Consider the following 17,106-nt stretch of genomic DNA (forward strand, 5'->3'; position numbering starts at 1 on the left):
TCCTTATCTGCAACAAAAAGACACATCGTTGCTTGAAAAGTGCACTGAGCGGCTCTGCATCTCCCAGGACAATAACGTATACGCCAAAAAAAAAAAAAGAACAAAAAAAGGCAAACAAGTAAGGTTGATGCAGCCTGCGTGCAACTGAGGTCAAAATAAATAAATAACATAAAACAATAACGCCTACGCCGACGAAGACATCAAAGATGATCATTTTTTCGACCCAGTCGAAAATACAACTGCTCCGTCTCAGCTCCGTTAGATAAGATGATGAAGGAAGCCCAGGGGAAGCTGTCTCTTCAAGAGCTGCAAATTAACGATAAACGTCAACCTGGCTGCTCCTCTTGATACACTTTCCAACTTGTAACCTGCTTGCAATGAGGTCGACATGACATTTCAGACACATAGAAGCAGATTTGGCTGTGCATGTTCTCGTCTCACTCTCTCTGAAACTTTGTCTGTGTCTCTCTGTCTGTTTTTCTCTCTCTCTCTTTGTATATCTCTCTGTCTCTCTCTTTCTCTCTGTGTATTTTTCTCTCACTCTCTCGCTCTTTCACTCACTCTCTCTTTCTCTCTCTCCTCTCTACCCCTCTCCCTCTATCTATATATAATCATCTCACTGTCTGTCTGTCTCTCCCTCTCTCTGTATCTCTCTCTCTCTTCCTGTCGCTTCCACTTCCGTCTCTTTATCACACTCACTCTCAATCTCTTTCTTTTTCACACACACACACACACACACACACACACACACACACACACACACACACACACACACACACACACACACACACACACATACTCACTCACTCACAAACACACGTGTGCGCACAAAGACACATACACACACACTAACACACACCGAACAGATAACAAATTCAACATTTAGTTTAAAGATATTTTTAAGACTCATTCTTACAGCAATGTGTCGCCTAGTTTGGATTTTTTTCTGGCCGATTTGGCCCATAGAGATGACCGTATTAACCCAAATTCGCACTTAATGAATTCATTCACTCGATATCGGAAACGCTTTGATATGCTATCGATCCGTTGGACTTTTTGAACTATATTACCCAATATTGACGGACTGTGTGATGATATCTTCTGCTATGGTCTGTTGAGACAGTGATATCAAAATCGAGACAGGAGGTCGAGATTTTGATATCACTGTCGAAACAGACCAATAGCAGAAGATATCATCACACAGTCAGTCAATGTTAGATATATTGCTAATTCTCTGGACATTTTGTATTTACTGTAAAGAAATTACAAAAGTATTTGTCTCAGTTTTGGCTGTTCCATATCCCTCCCTCTGATTATTATTCAGGGATCGCGTTTACGCACGATTTTTGCGTATTTGACGCATTTTAAAAGTCGCTGACGCGTTTTTTTCGCCGCGCCGCGTAAGCCATATGCAAAAATATTGTAACTTTTTCTTGTCTTCACGCAGCGCTGAAACTGACTATAGGGCTCGAGAAGTGACGACACACATGAAATAGTCTGCGCGTCAAAACTAAAGTCCGTTTCTTTTTGCATCGAAGTATCGCAAACGAACGTAACGAGGGTATTACCAGATAATGTCTTGTCGGATAATGAAACAGACATTAGCTGCTCTCCCATCTCGCGCTTCCAAAAGGCGGAAAGTGTGTCTAGTCGTATTAGAGCGGGAAACAAACTTGCAACGCCCGAAGGTTGGAGACAGCAGGGGTATTATTCGACAGGCGTGCGCGGAGTTCGACAGGAAAACTCGCCGTATTTAGGTAAGGAGTGTCTTTAAGTCTTTCGTGCGTGTTTTGTTTGTGTCTGTACGTGTTTTCGTAGTACGCAAAAATATTGGTCCGTGACGCGTTTTTTTCGTTTCGTTGCGTATGACTTACGCGTTTTTTAAAAAGCTAGCGCGATCCCTGATTATTTCTTTTTGTTCACTCTTTTCTTGTACTTTTCAGTATTTAAAAATGTCTTTTCTTTGAAAAAGTCTTTAGTCACTTGCTCAACTAAATTCTGGGATCATTACATTTTCATATATATTTGTTTGTTTTTAAATTTAGGTGTTTTTGTTTTTGAAGTGGGGAAGCAATAAAGAGGTCGTCGATATCAAAACTGATATCGACGGAAATGTCGTCAATATCACTTTTACAATGAGCTCAGTTTTGCCCAATTGACCAATGGAAATCCACGTAACATATGAAATAGCAATATCTAAAACTATTTTCGGAAATTCTAGGATTTTCTGAGGTTTTCATTTCTTCTTAAAGGACCAGACCACGCTGTTTTAAAGGTTATTAGAACCACTAACCGATGACTGAAGGTTAGAGAAATGCACCTAAAGATTCCAAAAATGTAAAGAAATTCCCCGATTCGTAGCTTTATCATTGTGATTTAATTAAAAACGTTCCGCCAAATTCGTCTGCTAAACGAGACTTCGAAAAGGCCGCCAGTAGACGAGAACCGGATGTGACGTCATTTCGTGTACAGCTTAGGCTCAAGTGCCAAGTGGGCGTTTGCCTACATCGAGCATCAACAACACGCCGAAGGAATGCGCACGGCTGCTGATAGCTATGAAGTATAGAAAAAAGGTTCAGGCATCAGTTGTCACCTTTTTCCGATGGGCTTACAACTTCTGCAGCAAGACTGATTAACTGGAAACGGCCAACACGATGTGCTGTGTTTCGCGACACTTTCTTCCAATGTGAACGCAGTTAAGCCGGCAAGAAAACCTGGCACACACAAAACAGCTGTTGCCTGACGCAGTTCCAGTTCCGACAATTGTTGACCACTCACAGGAGGTCAGAAACCGGATACCAATGTCATCAGAACGATCTGCTTTCACTAAACGCAGACGAAAGGAAGTGAGTACATGTATACTGAATGTGTTCTGTAAGGGATAGGGGTTCAGTGTTACTGGGCGTTTTTGTCAGACTGACAGTATTTGTAGTGGAATGGCATCTGTTCCTAATTTTAAGCACATGTATTAAGATTACAGATTAAAACATATATCTGTTACTACATGTCCGTCCCCATGCACCCACCTTAAAGTTCCCTCTCTCTCTCCCTCTTTTACACTCACCTGGGTAATCGATGAGTCTCAGGTTTAATCAGTGTCCGTCCATATACACATAGACATTCACACAAACACACACACGTTGTTATAGTTGTTATCTTTTAATTCAGTGTTGTATTAAATGGATAAAGAAATCGTTAATACAGCAAGCTTGCATGAATAATTTGCTGTTGTCCTTTTTTTCAGATCAGGTTCTGTAATACAGTAATTATAATTAATACAAGTACAAATTCATGTTTGCAGTCATACTCATAGTGTGTGAGTGTGTGTGTGTGTGTGTGTGTGTGTGTGTGTGTGTGTGTGTGTGTGTGTGTGTGTGTGTGTGTGTGTGTGTGAAAAGCACTTTGATACTTAAAACATCTGTGTTATTTGATTTTATTACAAAACTGCAGTCAGAATATTAAGCAGACCTATTCCAACAATACATTTTGATCAGCAGTAAATGTAATGTCAAATTATGAACAACAATCATGTGAGCAGATATATCTAACAGAAACAAATAGTCTAGCAAAATAATACAACCAAGTACATGTTCGGACATCATCATCCACATCAAAACATTGATTGTAGGAAGAGCACAACTCTGTGTTATTACCACTGCTTCAGTCAAACTGCCAGTTCAACTTTATCTCTGTGGTTTTTTTTCTCTCAGAGTAACATGGGAAAAAAACCTTTAAAAAACTTGCATGCTACAGAGCTGGATTGTTTCTAGTGATCATGCAGCATGATTTTTCCGCATAGAAAACTACTGAAACACCTAAACAGAAATAACAATGTCTACAGAAAAAATCCACTGTTTGATTGCTGTCTGTAGTAGCTCCTCTTGCTAACAGTGGCATTAAAATAATTAAAACTAAGCTATGCTCTCTTGGGGGGGGGGGGGGGGAAGTGCTCTAAGTACTTTTTGTGTCTACATAGGCAAAACAAAACTATGCAATGTTTCAGATTTCCTGATCCACCCTATGTTTTTCCTCCTTATCCTGGACTATTTTGGACTCTTACAAAAACTTGTGTACTTCAAAAATGACAAATCTTAATTTTGCAGGCTTACAAGGAAATTGACTCTTCTCTTACAACCAGAATACACCATGATTTCAAGCAAATAAAAAACTACATGCACCTGAGAAAAAACACTTTAATTCAAGAAGTTAGACCTCCTAACCCCAGCTTTTCAATTCAATTCAATACGTTGTTGATGTTGATTATGGAGCTTAACGTCCTCCCAGGTAACTAGGGACCTATATTGGGACATGATTTTTTATACAATGTTAAAAGTGTAGGGTGTAATGGGGGGAGGGGGACGGGGTGTAGTCGCTAATAAATTTAAAGGTGCGTTTATTATCTAATATGCCAGACATTTTGTTTTGGCTGGTGTACAGAATAACATCACATAAAATCGCACTCGCAAAACATACAAAACACATAAAATGTACACATCAGTACACACATAACCCAAACCACACATATCCATACCAGCACCATCACACACATATCCACATACATACTCTAGTTTGTACATTATAAAAATAAATACATTATGATTAATATCATTACTAGTCAACTTAAATTAAGGCTCAAAATAGGTCTTAAGATGGATGTTATTTAGTGTAATGAAGAGATTATAAAAACCAAAAAAAGCTATGAGAAAGAAAAGTATGAAAGAATTATGCCCATTCTCCAGTGAAAGTTCTGCTGATTGTGGTAACTTTTTTTTCTGTCTAAAACAGGCATCAGGTTAACTGAACGAGCTGTTTGAGGGGGTGGTGATCCTAACACTGGCCTATGGCAACACTGGCCTATGGCAGCTACAACAAAGCTCTGCATACACAGCAATACTACAATGCAACAGTGCCCAGACTTTGACTGCTACAGCTAGACCAGTTGACAAAGCTCAAGTTGTCACCAAGCAGGACGCCCCAACTGGCAACCAACTATATAGACTGAGGCTGCCTATCTCCAAATCTGACAAAGCAAGAATTGTTACGCAAGCTCCACATTTCTGTTTGCAGTTTAAGCCGACCTTAAGTATGCAATGGTTATGCACATCCCCCCCCCACACACACACACACACCCCGCAGTTGAGAGTTGTAATGTACCTTTTATTTATCTTACATACATTTGAAGCCTGTGTAGCTCTGTGACAGAAAGAGGTCTCTGATGGCAGCGACCAGACAGCCAGGAAGAACTTTTCTGTTCTTTCGGAAAGTCAGTGAGTGTGCAACTTGTCAGTATGTTCTGAACACATCAAAACATTTTCTTTAATTTAAGCTACATAATATCATGTGGATGCACTGATTGGGTGTAAATAATAACAGCAATTGGTACAGTCAATTCACTAAATGTGCAACAAAACCCTAATCATCAGACATTTTACAACAGCAAACTTCAACAGTCCTTTTACTTTCCTGAATGTCATTATTATTTATTAAAACATGCATCTAGAGCAACATACATATAAATCTTCTTTTATTAGTTCACCTGAAATTCAGGCTGCTTTCCCATGCAAAGTACAAATGCAAGTGTCCATAAACCAGGGTTTAATACATGTAGTATGTGAGTGAGTTCTGATGAAAAAGTGATTGTGTTGTAATATTGGTTATTACTGAGTGTTGATGTTACAATGATTACATTATAAAAACAACAACAACAGAACAATGTGAAGAGCAAACTTCTTCTGTGGGCATGCAAGTGAGTTAATCTTGTGTGTGTGTGAAACTATATTTGACTGAGTGTCACATTTAAATGACAACAGTTTTCTTGATAGCCTTTAAAAACAACAACAAATACATACATTTAAAAATCAAACAAATATAGGCACCTCAAAAAAAGTTGTATGTACACCTTCGTGGCTGGTGATGCATTCTTGCTCCCCTGCAAGTTTTCATTCTACAATGTACCTCAGGCTAGCTTCCTCTCTCTCTCAAATCTGCCCCTCCCACACAATACAACAGGTACAGTGGCCACTCTGACACCAGTCTCTGAAATAATCAAGAACAGTTAAAACTGCGATGAGCTGTTGTTCTTTTACTCGTGAATGCAATGCATGAACACTTAAACAATATCCCACTTATTCGCGAGTGCGTTGACAAGGCGAGAGTGAAAAAATAGCACAGACTCGAAAGCAGACGATAAGTTCAGCACAGAGAGCGGGCGTGTTTACCTTTGATCGCTGAGACAAACAGAGTCGCAATTTTCATCGTCGCTGTCTTTTCACTACTGCTGGAAGTGGCCTCCGCTCCTCATCTTTCATGCTTGATTCGAGGAGAGAAACTGGTAGTTCGAACATGTACGGTTCAATTTCGTCTGCAGTCACGCTTGTTGCCATGTTGGTAAACGGCATCTTCACACTGTGTGACGTCACGGATAATTTATTCATAAGCCAGTCTCGCGAAGATCACGCGGCACAATGGCGGGTCGTTTTGGAGAAGAAATCCGTCGCTTCGGTCACAAAATTCGTCGGATTACGGCCTTACAAGATTCCGAAGTAAACCAAACATTGTTGAAGACGGTAAGAAAGTGGTTTTCTAACTAACTGCAAACATCAGGAAGTGTTCGGTCGCGCAGGAACACGATTCGAAGCGTTTTTGACGCTAAAACAGCATGGTCTGGACCTTTAATATGTTGTTTGTCGTTTGACATCCCTTATTAATGAAAATAAATAGAACAAAAAGAATAAAACGTTCTCCATTTCAGCAGTCCGTAATGCAAATTGTGTGCGTGCGCGGGAGTCTGAATTACCCCCGTCCGAAGGTATCCAAAAAATAGGTCATGAACTGGTTTGAGTTAAGGGCGCATTACTTCTCGCGAAAAACACCATATTCGCCACCACAACATTATCTGGACAGACTTTTGCGTGGGATAAGACCTTTTTTTCTTCTTTTTGTTGTTGTTGTTGTTGTTGTTGAATTAGGTGTTTAGGTTAAAGTTGTTGTCATTTTATGTTTAGTTTTTCCATTTTGTGAATTTGAATACCTATTTACTTGTTAAGTATTGATTGATATATTTTTCCATTTATTTATCGATGAATTTATTTTATTTTGCACGATTTAAATATATTTTGAAAAAGAGTTGATGTTATGATAAGAATGTAAAATAAAATATTTTTGTAAGGAACGTAAATTAAGGCACCTCCGTTTGTAAGCCCTAATATCTCAGAAGAAAAGCTGATTCCCATTTTTTTTTTAAAGAAAAAAAAAAAGAAAAAAAAAAAGAAAAACCATTCCGCCATTTGGATACATAACTGCATAAGCAATTTGTTTTCAAAAATTTGCCATGCACATAATTGTTTGGCTTTTAATCAATAAACATGCATCCTTCAGTACACAGAATTTTCCATTCGTACTTAATCATTCACAGTTGGCAAAAACATGACATATGATTTGTAATACATCATTTGGATAATAACATGTCCTCAGGTGTTTTTTTACAAGCAATTTTTTTCCAGGAATTCATTTGGCAGATTGATGCTAGTGGTTTTTACGAAATTAATTAGTAAAAACTCCCACTCTGCAGAGAAAGCATACAGAATTTGGAGTTTTGGTGTGTGTGCAAGTAGACGGATAACGTTATCTCGTGTCAAAGCCTGGCCAGGTATGAGAAAGGGAAGTTGTGTGTGTGTGTTACATTCTATGTTGTTAATCTTATACTGTCTTGATGTTGTTGCTTTTGCATATGTATTTCTCACACACACATTTGTCATAATTGTGAATGTATTGTTTTGTCAATAACAAACGTTCCAACAACCTACGTTTCTTGTTTTTTGATTCTGAATTTTGGAACGTTGGCAGTCTCTTTGTTTTTGGATTTATGTATTTCGCTTGTTGATCTTTTCTCCATATGTTCCCCTTCTACAGATCCCCGTATCGTCCGCCAAATAAAATATCATATTGCTTTTAAAAGCACGTCTATAAGCCTTGCTTGTTGTGCTCCATTTACAAATTGATTGTATGCGGCTTTGTTATCTGAAAACATTTTCTGAATACAACTGCTTAACCCAGAAGGGGAGAGGAATCGTTTACACTGGGAGGACTGTGCTTTTAAAGACCTTGCTTCTATTTCAGCTCAGCTCAGCTGACAACATTCTGCGGTCTGCCAGACAAGACCCATCAATCAATTAATCAATACAAGTTGAGTAACGGACAATCAGAAATAATCCCGTCAGGCCCTCATTCCATTAGTGAGGCTCTCGTGCATAGCGGAGTGGAGTTGTTGTGATTTAATAAATCTTCGGCCTTGAGTAATTTGCTAAATAAATAGCGGTAATGAGGTCCTGGGTGCCGGAATGTTGACGTAATGCTTCGTCTTTGGGTGAATGGTTAGACGGAGATTCACAGGTTTGGAGTATTGGAATGATTTCGTAACGCTTCGTCCTTGCTTGAGAAGTAAAAAGATGGTACTCAGGCCTCAGGTTTCTCGGATTTTGAGGTGAATTCATAATGCCTTGTCCGAGTGTGATTCGCATTATGGATTGCTATGCTAACTTGGTTTTTCTGTCTCCAGAACTAGTGTATATTTGGGACATACCGTGGCACTATGGAGATAACCACGCAGCTCTGATGTTAGTGAATCATACAATGGAGCCTCTCAGACCCGAGGCGTTGGAGCGATTGTAAAATGTTTTTCCTTGGAATAATTCCATAATGCTCCCTCCTTTAGTGAATCGTAAACTGGGTTTACCCAGGGCCTTTAGTGCAGAACATTATGTGGCTGTAATTGTAACATTATGATAAAGAAATCCGATCCGTGAAAGGAAGCCATGTTTATGGTCCAAAAAGTCGTAAAGAATCGTGAAATCATAGAAAGCTGATGAGATGCTTTTTACACTCTAAATTTTATAACACTTTGTGAACACTTGTTAGGGTGAACACACTTTTACACTTTTGGAACACATAAAGTGTTCTCAATGTGTTCTCCTTAAGCATCTTTTGCTACCTGAACACTTTCTAACACTTTTGGAACACATGGTAAACACTTTTTCGCACAGTGCAACGCCAGGTGAACACATAGTGTTCAACAAGTGTTCCGCTTCACATAAGTGTTCAACAAGTTGTATGCGTCAAACCCAAGTGGGCGTTTAGGAAACACAAAATGTGTTCCACTCTCAGAAGCTGCACGTGCATAAATGAGGAACATATGAAGTCATATTAGACATCAGACTTCTCAAGCAAGTCTTACAGCGTCCATAACCCGGTTTTGTACCAGTAGCCATCATAACCGTCTAGGAACGACTTCAATCTATGCGCACGCGTGGATATAGTTGTTTTCAGTCACTTTTACGCTGCCGTTTCCGACGCAGACACATTCCTAAATGTACGCACTTTCAACGGAGAAGACTTTAAAGCTCAAAGTAACACAAACGTATAAAACGCTCAATATGACGGATTAAACCCAGATTGTGCGTTTGAAATTGATTCTCCTTGGTGAAAACGAAACCAGGTTCAAACGGTAACCCAGATACATCACAGACTGAGATCAAAGTGATATATTGCATTACTCCTTGAGTTCGCTGGAGTATTATTTTACCTTCGAACCAGTTAGACAATGTTGATGACTTGAAATGCTTCAGTATGTGAAAGCCTGTATAGTTTAAACAACACAAAAATCAACCCCAATATTCACTTTGAAACTGCAGTCTTTCCTGTGTTAATGATGTGACTAACCATCTTATATCTGGCCAGGCTTTCACACGGGTTAAGACCATCTTATTTCTGGCCAGGCTTTCACACGGGTTAAGACCATCTTATATCTGGTCAGACTTTCACACGGGTTAAGACCATCTTATATCTGGCCAGGCTTTCACACGGGTTAAGACCATCTTATATCTGGTCAGACTTTTACACGGGTTAAGACCATCTTATATCTGGTCAGACTTTTACACGGGTTAAGACCATCTTATATCTGGTCAGACTTTTACACGGGTTAAGACCATCGTATATCTGGCCAGGCTTTCACACGGGTTAAGACCATCTTATATCTGGCCAGGCTTTCACACGGGTTAAGACCATCTTATATCTGGCCAGGCTTTCACACGGGTTAAGACCATCTTATATCTGGCCAGGCGTTCACACGGGTTAAGACCATCTTATATCTGGCCAGGCGTTCACACGGGTTAAGACCATCTTATATCTGGCCAGGCTTTCACACGGGTTAAGACCATCTTATATCTGGCCAGGCGTTCACACGGGTTAAGACCATCTTATATCTGGCCAGGCTTTCACACGGGTTAGGACCATCTTATATCTGGCCAGGCTTTCACACGGGTTAAGACCATCTTATATCTGGCCAGGCGTTCACACGGGTTAAGACCATCTTATATCTGGCCAGGCTTTGACTCGGGTTAAGACCATCTTATATCTGGCCAGGCTTTGACTCGGGTTAAGACCATCTTATATCTGGTCAGGCTTTCACACGGGTTAAGACCATCTTATATCTGGCCAGGCTTTCAAACGGGTTAAGACCATCTTATATCTGGCCAGGCTTTGACTCGGGTTAAGACCATCTTATATCTGGTCAGGCTTTCACACGGGTTAAGACCATCTTATATCTGGCCAGGCTTTCACACGGGTTAGGACCATCTTATATCTGGCCAGGCTTTCATACGGGTTAAGACCATCTTATATCTGGCCAGGCTTTCACACGGGTTAAGACCATCGTATATCTGGCCAGGCGTTCACACGGGTTAAGACCATCTTATATCTGGCCAGGCTTTCACACGGGTTAAGACCATCGTATATCTGGCCAGGCGTTCACACGGGTTAAGACCATCGTATATCTGGTCAGGCTTTCACACGGGTTAAGACCATCGTATATCTGGCCAGGCTTTCACACGGGTTAAGACCATCTTATATCTGGCCAGGCTTTCACACGGGTTAAGACCATCGTATATCTGGCCAGGCTTTCACACGGGTTAAGACCATCTTATATCTGGCCAGGCTTTCAAACGGGTTAAGACCATCTTATATCTGGCCAGGCTTTCAAACGGGTTAAGACCATCGTATATCTGGTCAGGCTTTCACACGGGTTAAGACCATCTTATATCTGGCCAGGCTTTCACACGGGTTAAGACCATCGTATATCTGGCCAGGCTTTCACACGGGTTAAGACCATCTTATATCTGGCCAGGCTTTCAAACGGGTTAAGACCATCTTATATCTGGCCAGGCTTTCACACGGGTTAAGACCATCGTATATCTGGCCAGGCTTTCACACGGGTTAAGACCATCTTATATCTGGCCAGGCTTTCAAACGGGTTAAGACCATCTTATATCTGGTCAGACTTTCACACGGGTTAAGACCATCTTATATCTGGCCAGGCGTTCACACGGGTTAAGACCATCTTATATCTGGTCAGACTTTTACACGGGTTAAGACCATCGTATATCTGGCCAGGCGTTCACACGGGTTAAGACCATCTTATATCTGGTCAGACTTTTACACGGGTTAAGACCATCGTATATCTGGTCAGACTTTCACACGGGTTAAGACCATCTTATATCTGGCCAGGCTTTCAAACGGGTTAAGACCATCGTATATCTGGTCAGGCTTTCACACGGGTTAAGACCATCTTATATCTGGCCAGGCTTTCAAACGGGTTAAGACCATCGTATATCTGGTCAGGCTTTCACACGGGTTAAGACCATCTTATATCTGGCCAGGCTTTTACACGGGTTAAGACCATCTTATATCTGGCCAGGCTTTCACACGGGTTAAGACCATCTTATATCTGGTCAGGCTTTCACACGGGTTAAGACCATCGTATATCTGGCCAGGCTTTCACACGGGTTAAGACCATCTTATATCTGGTCAGGCTTTCACACGGGTTAAGACCATCTTATATCTGGCCAGGCTTTCACACGGGTTAAGACCATCTTATATCTGGTCAGGCTTTCACACGGGTTAAGACCATCTTATATCTGGCCAGGCTTTCACTCGGGTTAAGACCATCTTATATCTGGTCAGACTTTTACACGGGTTAAGACCATCTTATATCTGGCCAGGCTTTCACACGGGTTAAGACCATCTTATATCTGGCCAGGCTTTCACACGGGTTAAGACCATCGTATATCTGGCCAGGCGTTCACACGGGTTAAGACCATCTTATATCTGGCCAGGCGTTCACACGGGTTAAGACCATCTTATATCTGGTCAGACTTTTACACGGGTTAAGACCATCGTATATCTGGCCAGGCGTTCACACGGGTTAAGACCATCTTATATCTGGTCAGACTTTTACACGGGTTAAGACCATCTTATATCTGGCCAGGCTTTCACACGGGTTAAGACCATCTTATATCTGGTCAGGCTTTCACACGGGTTAAGACCATCTTATATCTGGCCAGGCTTTCACACGGGTTAAGACCATCGTATATCTGGCCAGGCTTTCACACGGGTTAAGACCATCTTATATCTGGCCAGGCTTTCACACGGGTTAAGACCATCTTATATCTGGCCAGGCGTTCACACGGGTTAAGACCATCTTATATCTGGCCAGGCTTTCACATGGGTTAAGACCATCTTATATCTGGCCAGGCTTTCACACGGGTTAAGACCATCCCTCCACTTGGACACATACCACAAATCAACATCCAGTCCGACTGCTTTGTGAGCAGAATGGGAATTGTTTGTGAATAATTTTTCTTAAAAGGCTCAAAGTAGGCTCACAGGAACGACTATTCCATTAAAGCCACAGTAAGCCTCCCGTAAACCATCAAATATACTGTCAGGCTTTTACACACAGTACAAACACCCTGTCATTTACACACTCACCGCTTTTGAACATCCTAGGTGCCCTCCGTAAAGAGCGAGCAATTTTCAAAGAATTTGTTTTTGCATGGTTTATCTTACCCCTGATCCATCGCGAACCCGTGTGATCCAGTTTCCTTTTTACATTTAGTCAAGTTTTGACTAAATGTTTTAACATAGAGGGGGAATCGAGACGAGGGTCGTGGTGTATGTGTGTGTGTGTGTATGTGTGTGTGTGTGTGTGTGTGTGTGTGTGTGTGTGTGTGTGTGTGTGTGTGTGTGTGTGTGTGTGTGTGTCTGTGTCTGTGCGCGTGTGTGTGTAGAGCGATTCAGAGTAAACTACTGGACCGATCTTTATGAAATTTTACATGAGAGTTTCTGGGTATGATATCCCCAGACGTTTAATTCATTTTTTCGATAAATGTCTTTTATGACGTCATATCCGGCTTTTTATAAAAGTTGAGGCGGCACTGTCACACCTTCATTTTTATTTTATTTTTTAAATGTTTTTATTTTTTTTATTTTTATTTTTTTTATTTGCCAAGCACATCATTGTGGGGCTTTTAATCAATAACATGCATCCGTCTACAATGTATCATCATTCATCCTTCAACATGTATATTAAATATGTAAATGGCAAGTATACAAGACATATATATACAACATTAGGACATAACCGACAGACGGACATATAACATACCGTTCGCCTACAAGTAAGGCCAGAGCATAACATAACATGCAGATTACAATACTGATAAAAAGAAAGAGAGAGAGAGAGAGAGAGAGAGAGAGAGAGAGAGAGAGAGAGAGAGAGAGAGAGAGAGAGAGAGGGTAATGATGGTGGTGGTATCATTTATAATGTATACTCTTAAGTAATAATACAAATAATAGATTCTTTTTGAACTTCCACCCTACAATAGTCAAAAGTCACTAAAATACAAGACACCCCTACACCCATAAGATTGGACAGGGTGACAGACAGGTAAGAGGATAAGTGAAGCAGACAGACATAAGACATACACACACACTCTTGCCTAAAATCTTATAAAAACCTACAATTTTAAACTGTGGAAAAAGTTAAGCTGAAATGGACACTTCGCCTTGGTCAATAACCTAACATATATTCGCATAGGGTAACCACTGACCGGGACGGACACGGGTCAACTTTATGTGCAGACCCAGAGACGGTATCCATCTCCCACCCCCGTGTCACCACAATGGCACGTTAAAGATCTTGGTCATTCTACCATAAGTGCAGATGGCTGATACCACCTAAACACGCAAACATCAAAAAGCCGCGAGGGCGTAAAACTCGAATCGTATAAACCAATTCATGTCCAATATAGGCAATTAAGACCTGACGGACAATAAGCCCCTTAAAATTTACTTTTTTTACCACTCTGACAAAAATTCAACATTTCTATTCCTGATAACATTCAATTTCTTTTCAATGTAATATCTTTGTTTTAATATTTTCAAAAAAACACTCAAAAGCGGAACTGAGCCCTGAAGTTTACATTTTTATAAATATAATATTTTCCTAAAATAATAATTAAATCTAAAACATTATCAGTGTTCACATTATCATCATTTCCAAATATTATCAATCCTTTTGAAAAGGTCAAATGTTCACAATGTAAACATTCTTTGTGCAATACATTATTCAATTTAATCCAGAAGGTTTTAACAATCATACATTCCCAAAATAAGTGAAAAATTGTCTCTTAATGATACCCGCAAAATGTGCAAAGCGGTGAATTTTTAATTTTACACAAATATAAATATGTATTACAAGGTAGAATCCGGTGTAAGAGTCGCAGCTGAAACCACCTTAAACTTACATCAACAGTACTTTGAAAGGGTTTCAAACAAATTAATTTCCAATTCATATTACTTTCACTGGTGCTATTCCATTTTGAAACCGCAGATGGAATAACGTTAGACTGCACAAACACCTTTTTCACAACATGGTTTCCTTTTTTTTTTATCACTGACCACACTCTACTATCCACTGATTCATGCTGACAATTCAATGTCTTAAAATTCAATTTCTTCTGATAGCTTTTCACAGCGGATACAATTCCACAATACAACAAAATATCACTTTTAACATTATGAAATAATTCAGAAAACTCTTGATAATTCAAATATTTACCCTCCAAATTTACTAAATGTTTCACATATACAATTCCTTCTTCATGCCAACTCTTATAATAAATGCTTCTTTTACCTCTCACTATGTTATCATTATAAAAAAAGACATTCGTACAAAAATTCATCAATATTAACAGGTAAACATTTTGCATATAACTTTTCATAATGCTTTAACACATCTTGTCAAAACTTGTTTTTCACCGTATTTTTCAACACTTTTATATAATTGCTACCAACCAGATTCACAATATTTAGTTCTGGATACATATCCATAACAAATCTCTTCAAACATGAATCACCACAAACAACTTTTCGCATCCAATCAATCTTCAATGTTGACAAAAATACATAAATATTCACCATATTTAACCCCCCTTCTTCAAGGGGTTTACACACTACTGTCTTTTTAATTTTTGCTCTTTTACCACTCCATAAAAAATCAAATAACAACTTATCCAATTCTTTCAATAAGTTATTATCAGGATCGGGCAGACACATAAACAAATGTGTAATCTTTGACAATACAAGGGTTTTAATAACTATTATTTTACCTAGTGGGGTAAGATGTCTCTTTCCCCATACATATAAAATCTTTTTAATATCTTTTAATTTATCCTGATAATTAATGTGAACAATACATTGTAAATCAACCGAAAAATGTATACCCAAAACCTTAAAAATACCAGGGTTCCAGCAAAAATTTTGATCTTGTAAAAATCTAACATGCGAATTCTTGTTACTACCTATCCAAATAACATTTGTTTTATTGTAATTCATATTCAAACCAGACATATTTGCGAACAGTTTAAGCGTACATATAGCTTCTACAAATGACTCCTTACTTCCATCTAAGTAAAGGGTGGTGTCATCTGCAAACTGCGACAGTAAAACATCTCGTTCTTTTAATCTAATCCCTTTAATTTTATCATTTTGTCTAATCATTAAAGACAAAATTTCTGCACAAATTAAGTACAAATAAGGTGAAAGAGAATCCCCTTGTCTAACGCCTCTGTGTATCTCAAACCATCCAGTATAATGGCCATTTGTAATGGCTGTAATAATATGATTATAAAAAGTCTTTACCCACTGTCTGAGTTGCGGTCCAAAGTTAAAATCAAATTGATTGAAATTTTGGCCAAGCAATCTTCGACGAAGGCCGGACTTCGGTATTGCATTTCAGCATGGAGGCTTAAAAATTAATTAATGACTTTGGTCATTAAAAATCTGAAAATTGTAATTAAAATTATTGTTTTATAAAACGATCCAAAATTACTTTTATTTTATTCTTCATCATGTTCTGATTCCAAAAACATATAAATATGTTATATTTAGATTAAAAACAAGCTCTGAAAATTAAAAATATATAAATTATGATTAAAATTAAATTTCCGAAATCGTTTTAAAAACAATTTCATCTTATTCCTTGTCGGTTCTTGATTCCAAAAACATATAGATATGATATGTTTGGATTAAAAAGACGCTCAGAAAGTTAAAACGAAGAGAGGTACAGTAAAGCGTGCTATGCAGCACAGCGCAACCGCTACCGCGCTAAACAGGCTCGTCACTTTCACTGCCTTTTGCACTAGCGGCGGACTACGGTCATTGTGAAAAAATGCAGTGCGTTCAGTTTCATTCTGTGAGTTCCACAGCTTGACTAAATGTAGTAATTTCGCCTTACGCGACTTGTTTCACACTGTAGTCGTCAGTTTGTGATTTCAATGGGACTCGCTGTAAGCTCATCTACAATACAGTAAAACCTGCATCCAGCGGACCCTTAATTCGGCGGACACCTTTGCATAACGGACACTTCAAGTGAGGACGGATGTATTTTACACTCAAAAACATCTTAAAAGAGCGGACACCTCAAAGGCGCGGACGCGGACACTCTTTTTTGGTCCCGATTTGGTTCGTTACCTGTCAACAACGGTCCGCCATCTTGGTTATGCAAATACAATCTCGCTGGCGATGTGAACGCGCGAGAAGCTTGTTTTGTAAGCCAACGACAGCACTTGAAAGATTGATTTTGTGTATGGTGCACGCTCATTGGTCGATGCTGTGAATTGAACTGAACTCACAAACAAAAACAAGTTATGGTTTCTACTTTCTGTACTGTGATGCATCTTCGTCTCATCCTTTGTCGATCGCGGTCTCATC

General features: G+C 39.4%; 1 long non-coding RNA gene across 1 annotated transcript; it reads left to right on the top strand.

The window, feature by feature from the left end:
* Window positions 1–2,262: 2,262 nt before the first annotated feature.
* On the top strand, window positions 2,263–5,298 carry LOC138967433 (uncharacterized). Its single transcript, XR_011455951.1, has 2 exons — window positions 2,263–2,846; window positions 4,786–5,298. It is a non-coding gene; the product is annotated as an uncharacterized lncRNA (long non-coding RNA).
* The last annotated feature ends 11,808 nt before the right edge of the window (window positions 5,299–17,106 follow it).

This window comes from Littorina saxatilis, linkage group LG5, assembly GCF_037325665.1.
Source record: "Littorina saxatilis isolate snail1 linkage group LG5, US_GU_Lsax_2.0, whole genome shotgun sequence".
Taxonomy (NCBI): domain Eukaryota; kingdom Metazoa; phylum Mollusca; class Gastropoda; order Littorinimorpha; family Littorinidae; genus Littorina; species Littorina saxatilis.